Below are 11,824 nucleotides of genomic sequence, written 5' to 3' on the forward strand. Positions count from 1 at the left end.
ATCGAAGCATTGAGAACTTTGTAAGTGTATAGACAGTTTAAAGGACAACTCCGGTGCAAAATGAACCTCGGGTGTAATAACACATTCGTACAGACTAAATCGTTCCCTGAGATTTGTTTTCATGATAATCGAATATAAAGAGTTTTATCTCTAAAAACAGTTTAGCTTATAACGCTAGTATATTGGGCATCGAGTAAGCAAAAAGACATCGCTAGTTAATACCATTAACAAGGCTCAAATTAGCCCCACACTAACACGGCAGCATAATGAGGGTCCTTACATGCAAACCGAAGCATTGAGAACTTTGTAAGTGTATAGACAGTTTAATAAGAAGATACTTTACACAGACAGTACAGTTAGCGCATACAGACAGCAGCCATCTTGGAAAAAAGTCTCGATCAATCGAACCACGAAGGTGAGCGAACAGTACGTGTAGATATTGAAGATAAGATAAATTATTTTTATTTTTTTATTTTCTCTGTTGCGTTCAGTGCTTCTCTTATGCGCTCAGTGCTTTCTTCCGGAAACAACGGACCATATGAGATTCCAAGTCACAGTTCAGCTCACGTATCACCGTTTTCGTGGTTTGACTGATCGAGACTTTTTTCCAAGATGGCTGCTGTCTGTATGCGCTAACTGTACTGTCTGTGTAAAGTATCTTCTTATTAAACTGTCTATACACTTACAAAGTTCTCAATGCTTCGGTTTGCATGTAAGGACACTCATTATGCTGCCGTGTTAGTGTGGGGCTAATTTGAGCCTTGTTAATGGTATTAACTAGCGATCTCTTTTTGCTTACTCGATGCCCAATATACTAGCGTTATAAGCTAAACTGTTTTTAGAGATAAAACTCTTTACATTCGATTATCATGAAAACAAATCTCAGGGAACGATTTAGTCTGTACCAATGTGTTATTACACCCGAGGTTCATTTTGCACCGGAGTTGTCCTTCAATAAGAAGATACTTTACACAGACAGTACAGCTAGCCCATACAGACAGGACCCATCTTGGAAAACAGTCTCGATCAGTCAAACCACGAACACGGTGATACGTGAGCTGAACTGTGACTTGGAATCTCATATGGTCCGTTGTTTCCGGAAGAAAGCACTGAGCGCATAAGAGAAGCACTGAACGCAACAGAGAAAATAAAAAAATAAATATAATTTATCTTATCTTCAATATCTACACGTACTGTTCGCTCACCTTCGTGGTTCGATTGATCGAGACTTTTTTCCAAGATGGCTCCTGTCTGTATGCGCTAACTGTACTGTCTGTGTAAAGTATCTTCTTATTAAACTGTCTATACACTTACAAAGTTCTCAATGCTTCGGTTTGCATGTAAGGACACTCATTATGCTGCCGTGTTAGTGTGGGGCTAATTTGAGCCTTGTTAATGGTATTAACTAGTGATCTCTTTTTGCTTACTCGATGCCCAATATACTAGCGTTATAAGCTAAACTGTTTTTAGAGATAAAACTCTTTATATTCGATTATCATGAAAACAAATCTCAGGGAACGATTTAGTCTGTACCAATGTGTTATTACACCCGAGGTTCATTTTGCGCCGGAGTTGTCCTTTAAGCTGACGAGACAGTCCACTGATAGCATTAAACAGTTTCAGCTGCGTCCATGTCATCAGGTGGAAAGCACTAATTGAAATGGGGGTGTTTTCAGAGCACCCCTGTTTCACAGGTAACAGTCTGTCTTCAGAACACCCCCTTGTTTTCCCTTCTTTTGGATTAGCCCGAGACAAACTGAAGAAAGTAGGCTACTAGAAGGTTTGCTGATTATTATTTATTTAATTGTAGAGCGTTTAATTCATAGCCAGTCCTCTTCTACCATGTCAACAAATAAATCGGCAGTGTGGCAGCATTTAAAAAAAGTTAATAGTCTATTCGTGTCTCAGCCGCGAAGCTGAGCTCCTGAAAAAATTGTCTATTATGTTCCATATTCCTTAACAGTTCTTGTGATGATATCACTAGTTGACAACAGTACTATTTTCGGAAATCATAGGCTATGATAATGCGCAGGTGCACGTGATGCAACGCTGTCCGAGCCGTCAGACTCGTGTGTTTATTTATAATTCATTTAGGCGGACAACAAGGTGCACAGCTAATTCACTTAACGTTTTGTTTTTTCCTAAATTCATTTTTAGTCTACCAGTCGACCAAGATATTATGTGGTCGATTACAGCCCTAATACTTTCATTAAATATATAAATTTCAAGCTAAAATTTAAGTGTCTATAATTAGGCTATACTGAGCCTGATCTATTTACACCAGAGATTTTCTTAGAATGAAGTTAATACATTTTAGAAAAATGTCACCTGGTGTAAAACTCCCCTTGCTACCCTCATTTGCATTTGTATAGCTCACAGCTTTTTCATTTACATGTTAAAGGGGTCATATAATGGTACATGCACTTTTACAAGTTGATTGTACTGAAATGTGTGTTGGCAGTGCCTGTACACAAACATCATATAATGATAAAAATCCATCCAGTGTTTTTGTTTTAATCTCCTTATATGTTTTCCCCTCCCTCAAATTGAGCCGTTCGTTTTTGTGACGTCAATAAAACGGACGCCCCTCCCACTATTTTTGATTGACAGCCGGGTTTCAACACAGACCCGCCCTCGCTCGTGAGAGCTGTCAATCATAGTCTGCGCGGAGCGGCGCGGTCATTGTTGATATGCTGGAGCACTGTCTATGAGCAGAATGGCGTCTAAGCGATTGTGGTGTTCTGTTCTTGGGTGCAATAACGAACACAGCAGTCATTTTAATGTTCCTAAATCCGAACCGCTGAAGACGCAGTGGCTGAGTTTGTTTTCGAAGGGAATATTCCCCACGAGCAACGTCAATGCTTTCATATTTGCGCGAATCATTTCACACACCAGACTGCTTATAAACGAGGAGGGTCAGTATAAAGCTGGTTTTGCTAAGAAGTACTAACTATTCGTGTTCCTGCTGAACCTCCAAAATAACTGAAGTGAGTGTATCGTTTTATTAATCTTTAATATTTATATTAATCTTTGCAAATCGCTAGATGCACGCTTCACAATGAATGCGTCTAAGGTTTACACTCAGGGTAGATTACGGCATGTTTTCTATGTACGACGTTCTCAATATAATTCATAATCCCACATCTATAATGAACAACGCGTTATGGTATTGTGTTACAAACGGTGTACACAGAACAGAGAGACGGGGTGAGCAAAACTCATTATCATTTAAAGTCATATGCACTGAAACGGCGTGCTGAAAACAGAGCTGTTTTTGACCAGGTAAAATAAGTGTTTTCTTACAATACTAATGAGAATTTTTAATTAAAGTATATTACAAAGTTTTAATTTAGACTCTAAAGATTCATATTAGCTTGTACAAAAATGGCATTATATGACCCCTTTAAAGCCTCCCCTAGAATTAGGAGGAGGGGGGTCATGGGGGGACAACTGCCAAGCAAGGCCCACGTCAATTTCCGACAATTCACGTCAGTTTTCAGTGTTGCCTGTAAATTGCCGTGTACTGTCGTGAACCTGAACTTCCACGACAATCTACAGTGACGCTGTATCACTGTAGTGATCTACAGTGACGCTTACTGATGAAAATCCCACTTTTCATGCAGTGTTAATCCATGTTATTTCTTTATTCTCTTTTATACGTGGCAGAGCACTTCCTGCTCTGCCACTGTTCGGACGCTCTTGCTTACTGCTCCGCGCTTTGCTCTATCGCTTTTATATTTTTATATTTTATCTCCTTTTATCACCTAATTTTAACTTCAGCTAATCAGCACAGTGCTCAAACGCTTGGATTACTACAAAAAAGCAGAATTCTTTTTACTTGACCAGCCTCCCACTGAAAGCTTACATTCCGGGGAAGAGAAAATCACAACTGTCTACACTCATAAAGGATAAGAGAAAATGCCTCCTCTGGAATCTACTTGCTGCATTAACTGCCACAGACTTTTACAAAGGATTGTAGTTCTTGAAACAAAGTTATTTGTGGGACCACCAAACCAGACGGAACACACAACAGAGATCAGCCATGGACGCCCTCAGCATACAGCCGGTGAGTCCCATGCATCTAGTACTCCTCGACAGGCCATACTGAGTGTAGAGAAACAAGCCGATCGACTTACAAATCGATGGCACAAACAGGGAGCGAGACCCAAAGGCACTCGAGACATCAGATTGTCACGAGTATCACATATTGCCGCAGTAGCATCCTCTACCCCAGATACGGCTCTGACAAGGATTGCAAACACTGGTCTCCTACCACCGCCTATACATCTTGAGAACAGATTTGAAGTATTAATGAATGAGGAATCCCTGAATGTGATGAATGTGATCGAACACAGACTGAATCAGCCAGTTACCAACACTGCTAACTGGCGCTCAAGGTCGAGCAGACAGCGGCACTCAGCTCAGAGCGCAGCCGAGCCCAGGACTCTGATAGTGGGTGACTCCATAATCAAAAACATTAGTAGCAGGGATACAACTACATGCTGCCTTCCACAAGCAACAACTTCTGATGTAAACAGGGAACTTCAGAACATTCTGATGAAACATAAAACTGCAAATCGACTCATCATTCATGTGGGGAAAAATGATATTCATAAAGAGCAGTCAGAACTCCTTAAGAAGGATTTCAATGAACTTTTTGAAACACTTAAAAGACTGAAAGTTCAAACATTCATCAGTGGACCACTCCCAGCAAGAGGAACAAACAGGTTTTCACGGTTGCTTGGGCTTAATACATGGCTCCAAAAAACCTGCTATTTAAAAGGAGTAAACTTCATTGACAACTTCAATCTTTTCTGGAGTCAGAGGCAACTGTTTCAACAGGATGGGCTCCACCCAAACAAACTTGGCTCAAGAGTGCTAAAGGACAATATCTGCTTCTCCCTCAATCATCCTTCTGCAGTCTGTGCCAATCCACTCAACCTGAATGGCACACACATACCTGGACACAGTATGAATGACCACAGGACTTCACTTCAGCACCTGAATGGACATGCGGTTGACACGTCACACAAGGACAATGATAACACCATGCAGCCACAACAACTTCTGCTCACGGACACAATCTCAGCTGAGCCCCGCCCACAGAGCTCACCACAGACAGACTGTGACATACTAGAACTGCTCCAAGATTCAGCACCCAAGGACGACTTTCTGGAAAACAGACAGGGAAACCAGGACAGCATATTACAGCCGATAACACCAGAGCAACAGCCCGTCTCACCAGACACATTTTCTCTATCTCCAGCATCTCCACTTCTGTGCTTCTCAGAGAAAATGGAAGAACTGGTGTTTGCTGGAACCAAACTATCCCACTCTTTTGCTGCAAGCCCCCAGATGTCAACCAAAAAGCGGCAGGCCCCACAACCACCAAAGCCTGCAGGCCCAGCTCGCCCTCCCCCTCCTCCTGTGAGAGCTCTTCGGCCTCTGCCACAGCGCCAGGGCCCACACCCTCCTCCATCGGCCCGAGGTCAACCAAAAACAACTGATACCAGCTCTCAGTGATATGTGTCGGGTCTCCGCTATGACAACAGTAACTTTCTTAAATGTTTACATAACAAGCGGGAACCCAGTGTGCCTGTATCTTTCTCTATTGCTGTTCGATTACATGATAGAAGGTCTAAGGCCTTCAAAAGCCGTACAGCAAACCCATCTAATCTGGTACCTATTACACGCCAAACTAAGACTGCTGTGGGGACAAAAAGTAAGACTGTTAAGTTAGCACTTTTAAACATCCGCTCACTTAAAAATAAATCACTTCTAGTCAATGACTTAATAACCACATACAACCTGGATTTTATGCTTCTAAATGAAACCTGGCTAGAAGACAGCTGCAGTGCAACAGTCCTCAATGAAACAGCCCCTCCTAACTTTACTTTTATGAGTGTCTGCAGAGCTGTAAGGAGAGGTGGAGGAGTAGCTGCTCTTTTTAAGGATGTCTATCAATGTAAGCAAACATCATTTGGTAACTACCCGTCTTTTGAATATCTCGGTATTGTTTTAAAAGGTGCCCCACGCATTTTACTTATCATTATTTACAGGCCTCCAAAATACTCTCCAGCCTTTGCTGAGGACTTTACAGAACTGTTATCAACAATTTCCTCAGAGTTCGACTGTTTTGCTATTGCTGGAGATTTTAACATTCACATAGATAATGATACAAATATGGCAAAAGAAATCAAAACTGTTTTAAAAACTTTTGACCTGATTCAGCATGTACACGGACCGACACACACTCGTGGACACACTCTAGATTTACTTATCAGTAAGGGTCTAAACATTTCATCGATTGTTATTAAGGATGTAGCACTGTCTGATCATTTCTGTATTTTCTTTGATATATTGATCTCTCCTGCCATTGAAGCTAGATCTGTGTCTGTCAAGAAGAGATGCATAAATGAGAACACTAGTGTACTATTTATGAAGGCTATATCTTCAACACCAAGCATATCTGCTGACTCTGTTGATTTTCTCCTTGATTGTTTTAACTCAAAAGTTAAAAGTGTAATTGATGATATTGCTCCTGTGAAAGTCAGGAAGAGTGGTAGACAAAAAGCACCTTGGAGAAACTCAACAGCTGTGCAAAATATGAAAAGACAATGCAGAAAAACAGAGCGCATGTGGCGGAAGACAAAACTTGTAGTCCATTATAACATCTACAAAGACACCATCCATGCTTTTAATATGGAACTAGGCAAAGCTAGACAGACTTTCTTCTCAAATATTATAAACAGCAACTTAAACAACACACGCACTCTTTTTGCTACTGTAGAGAGACTGACAAACCCCCCAAGCCAGATTCCCAGTGAAATGCTTTCAGACAGCAAGTGCAGGGAGTTTGCTTTTTTCTTCTCTGAGAAAATCAATAATATCAGAAAGGTGATCAGCACATCATTGAGCCGCACTGGGGTCAGACAGATCAGACCACAACCGCAGAAAGTAGCTACTATGTCTGATTTTGAAGAAATTGATGGCAAAATTTTAGAAGAAACCGTACAGCACCTTAAAACATCAACCTGCGCCCTTGACGCACTTCCCACATCTTTCTTCAAAAGTGTGTTAAACTGTTTAGAAGCAGATCTCCTAGAAATGGTAAATGCCTCACTTCTCTCTGGGAATTTTCCAAACTCCCTGAAAACTGCAGTTGTCAAGCCCCTCCTGAAAAAGATCAATCTGGATAAGACCATATTAAGCAACTATAGACCGATCTCAAATCTTCCTTTCATAGGGAAGATCATTGAAAAAGTTGTCTTCAATCAGGTGAACAAATTCTTAAGCTTGAATGGATACTTTGACAATTTTCAATCTGGTTTCAGATCGCATCACAGCACAGAGACAGCGCTCATAAAGATAATAAATGATATTCGCTTAAATACTGATACAGGGAAATTATCAGTGCTGGTACTACTCGACCTCAGTGCTGCATTTGACACTGTCGATCACGACATACTTCTTGACAGGCTGGAAAACTGGGTGGGGCTTTCTGGGATAGTCCTAAAATGGTTCAGGTCATACTTAGAAGGGAGAGGTTATTATGTGAGTATAGGAGACCATAAGTCTGAGTGGACGTCCATGACATGTGGAGTCCCTCAAGGCTCAATTCTTGCACCACTCCTGTTCAACCTGTATATGCTCCCAATGAGCCAAATAATGAGAAAGAACAAAATCTCTTACCACAGCTATGCAGACGACACACAGCTCTACTTATCCCTATCGCCTAACGATTACAGCCCCATTGACTCCCTGTGCCAATGCATTGATGAAGTAAACAGTTGGATGTGCCAAAACTTTCTTCAGTTAAACAAAGACAAAACTGAAGTCATTGCGTTTGGAAACAAAGATGAAGTTCTCAAGGTGAATGCATACCTTGACGCTAGGGGTCTAACAACTAAAAATCAAGTCAGGAATCTTGGTGTGTCTCTAGAGTCAGACCTTAGTTTCAGTAGTCATGTCAAATCAATAACTAAATCAGCATACTATCATCTGAAAAATATTGCAAGAATTAGATGCTTTGTTTCCAGTCAAGACTTAGAGAAACTTGTGCATGCTTTCATCACCAGCAGGGTGGATTACTGTAATGGACTCCTCACTGGCCTTCCTAAAAAGACCATAAGACAGTTGCAGCTCATACAGAACGCTGCTGCCAGGCTTCTGAGCAGAACCAGAAAATATGAACACATCACACCAGTCCTCAGGTCTTTACACTGGCTCCCAGTTACATTTAGGATTGATTTTAAAGTATTATTACTGGTATATAAATCATTTAATGGCCTAGGACCTAAATACATTGCAGATATGCTCACTGAATATAAACCCAACAGATCACTCAGATCATTAGGATCACATCAGCTAGAAATACCAAGGGTTCACTCTAAGCAAGGAGAGTCTGCTTTTAGCTACTATGCCAGCCGCAGCTGGAACCAGCTTCCAGAGGAGATCAGATGTGCTCCTACAGTAGTCACATTCAAATCCAGACTCAAAACACATCTGTTTAGCTATGCATTTACTGAATGAGCACTTTGCCACTGTGTCCGACTGTTTGTACTGTATTTTATTTAATTTTTTACTCTAAACTGTTTTAATTATTCTTATTTCTTTTGATTATTTTAATCTCTTTATTCTTAACTGTTTTAATTATTCCTATTTCTTTTGATTTTTCTATGTAAAGCACCTTGAATTACCATTGTGTATGAAATGTGCTATATAAATAAACTTGCCTTGCCTTGCCTACTTTTTTTTGTATTAATGTCTTAATTGGTAACACTTTACAATAACGTTTCATTAGTTAGCATGACCTAATAATGAACTGTAGGCTACCTAAACAGCCTTTATTATTTTTTGTTAATGTTAATTTCAACATTTACTTATACTTCATTAAAATCTTGTTAACATTAGTTAATGCACTGTAAACTTACAATAAACAGCTGTATTTTAACTAATGTTAACAATGATTAACAAACACCTCAACAAATCTATTGCTCATGGTTAGTTATTACATTAACTAATGTTGACTTAGTTATTGTCACACTCTTCGTCTGCACCTGTCTATCTTAGTCTGCACTACACTCCCCAGAATCCTTTTTGTCTCCACACCTGAACTCACTCCCTCATTATCCACCTGTCCCTTGTCATCATCATCTGTGTCACCTGTCTTCACCTCGTTAGTGTTCATTTGGACTTGTATTTAGTTTGCTTGTGTTCAGTCTGTCTTCGTTGGTTCTTGTTTTGTGTCATGTAGATTTATCTTGTGTGTACCCTTTGCCTGCCTGTACCTGTTTGAGTTTTGTTAAAAGTAAAGTTTATTTGAATTGGATCCGTTGACTGCTGCCTCTTCATCTGCCCGCACCACACCCGTGACAGAAGAACCGACCAAGAAAAAACATGGAAGTTGGCCGCTTCCTTTCGAACCCTGTTGATCGTCTGACTCATTGTTTCCAGGAGGGCCGCACGATCGAAAAGTATGTGGAAAATTTCCTACAGATTTCTCACCTCGTAGATTGGACAGAGGACGTCCTGAAGACCGTATTCTGGTGCGGACTAGATGATCCTCTGTACCAACAAGCTCCAGCGGCAGCAATCCCAGGCACTTTTGTCCAGTACCTGGATTATGTGCTGTGGTTGAGTGGCTCAACCTTCACCGTAGGAGAGGCTGAAGAGGACATCACCACTCAACCACACACACCAGCCATCTTCACCATGCCACCCATCATCCGGAATTCAGAGCCCGCTGATCCTGCGCCAGAGACCGTCCAGCCAGAGACCGTCCAGCCAGAGACCGTCCAGCCAACTCTGGAGGACGCAGTGCTCCTTGTGGGATCCATGGCTGTTTTGTGTGTGTGGGCAGCACACACATTCATTACAGCCCATGAACCCAGCCCTGAGCTTCCTTCGCCGCTGGTCCCGTCCAGCCCTGAGCTTCCTTCGCCGCTGGTCCCGTCCAGCCCTGAGCTTCCTTCGCCGCTGGTTCCGCCCAGCTCAAAGCCCTCTTCGCCGCTGGTTCCACCCAGCTCAAAGCCCTCTTCGCCGCTGGTTCCACCCAGCTCAAAGCCCTCTTCGCCGCTGGTTCCGCCCAGCTCAAAGCCCACTTCGCCGCTGGTTCCGCCCAGCTCAAAACCCACTTCGCCGCTGGTTCCGCCCAGCTCAAAGCCCTCTTCGCCACTGGTCCTGCCCAGCTCAACACCTTCGCCACTGGTCCCGTCCAGCAAAAAGCCCTCACCACTTGCCCAGCCTGGGTCTGCTCACGTCCCGTCTGCCCAGCCTGGGTCTGCTCACGTCCCGTCTACCCAGCCTGAGGCGGTTCACGTCACGTCTGCCCAGCCTCTCCCAGAGCCTGTCCCACATCCAGTTACTCTCCCGGGGGTCTCTCCGCCATGGCCACCCGAAGGGTTTACTCCGCCATGGCCACCCGAAGGGGTCTCTCCGCCATGGCCACCCGAAGGGTTTACTCCGCCATGGCCACCCGAAGGGGTCTCTCCGCTCTGGCCGCCTGCACGTCCTGCTCCGCCCTGGCCGCCTGCACGTCCTGCTCCGCCCTGGCCGCCTGCACGTCCTGCTCCGCCCTGGCCGCCTGCACGTCCTGCTCCGCCCTGGCCGCCTGCACTTCCTGATCCGCCCTGGAGGCTTCCTGTCCCAGTTTGGCCACGCCCTGGCCAGCCTTCAGGGCGCCCGCCCCCCCACCCCTTTGTTCTACGGCGCGAGGTCACGCCTTGTTGAAGGGGGGGCGTTCTGTCACAGTCTTCGTCTGTCTTAGTCTGCACTACACTCCCCAGAATCCTTTTTGTCTACACACCTGAACTCACTGCCTCATTATCCACCTGTCCCTCGTCATCATCTGTGTCACCTGTCTTCACCTCGTTAGTGTTCATTTGGACTTGTATTTAGTTTGCTTGTGTTCAGTCTGTCTTCGTCGGTTCTTGTTTTGTGTCACGTAGATTTATCTTGTGTGTACCCTTTGCCTGCCTGTACCTGTTTGAGTTTTGTTAAACTTTACTTTTATTTGAATTGGATCCGTTGACTGCTGCCTCTTCATCTGCCCGCACCACACCCGTGACAGTTATATTACCATATTGTATAGTGTTACCAATATATTCAACATTGTTTTGTGCTGTATTGTCATCTCAGGTTTTTTATTGTCATCTTAAAGAGGCTATATGTAACTTTTTCCCAAAAATAAACGTAACAATAGCCTTTTCATTTTACCATTTATGACTCAAACATCTCCTGATGAGCATACTGACACCTTGTCCGCTCACAGTGGGTGCACCTATAAGCCTGTTTTCTATTTTTCCTATTTTCTGTCGGGTCGGATTTCCCCTCGCTGTCTGCGGATGTGACGTCAGGCGCGTTCATGTTAAACGTTTCAGACCACTCTGCCACCACCGCTAGTCAGCAAGTAGCCTACACTCGCAAGCAGTCCAATGGATTTTACGATTTTGTGACTGTTCTTACCTCTGTAAACATAATGTTGACCTCCTTGCAGCAGATGACTTGTGAAGTGTGCATGTACGAGCGCTGCGAGAGCGAGCAGAAAGGAAGAGCAGTTCTGTTTTTTGGCCACAGGTGTCAGTCGCGAGTTTAAATTTCAGAAAAACGCATATAGCCTCTTTAAGGTCTCACAGGACAATATTGTGAAGCATTAATTTTACTTTGCCTAATAAAATAGGCAAATCTGATTTTATGCTGATAAGACAAAGTTACTTATCATAGAGAGATTATCATTAAGATTATGCGACTAAGATTACTCAGTAAACTCTATTCAAATACCATCACTTAATTTCCCACGTCCTCTGCCTCCACTCTGCACCTC

Source organism: Rhinichthys klamathensis, unplaced genomic scaffold, assembly GCF_029890125.1.
Source record: "Rhinichthys klamathensis goyatoka isolate OS25496 unplaced genomic scaffold, OSU_Roscu_1.1 h1tg000232l_1, whole genome shotgun sequence".
In the NCBI taxonomy this organism is placed as follows: Eukaryota; Metazoa; Chordata; class Actinopteri; order Cypriniformes; family Leuciscidae; genus Rhinichthys; species Rhinichthys klamathensis.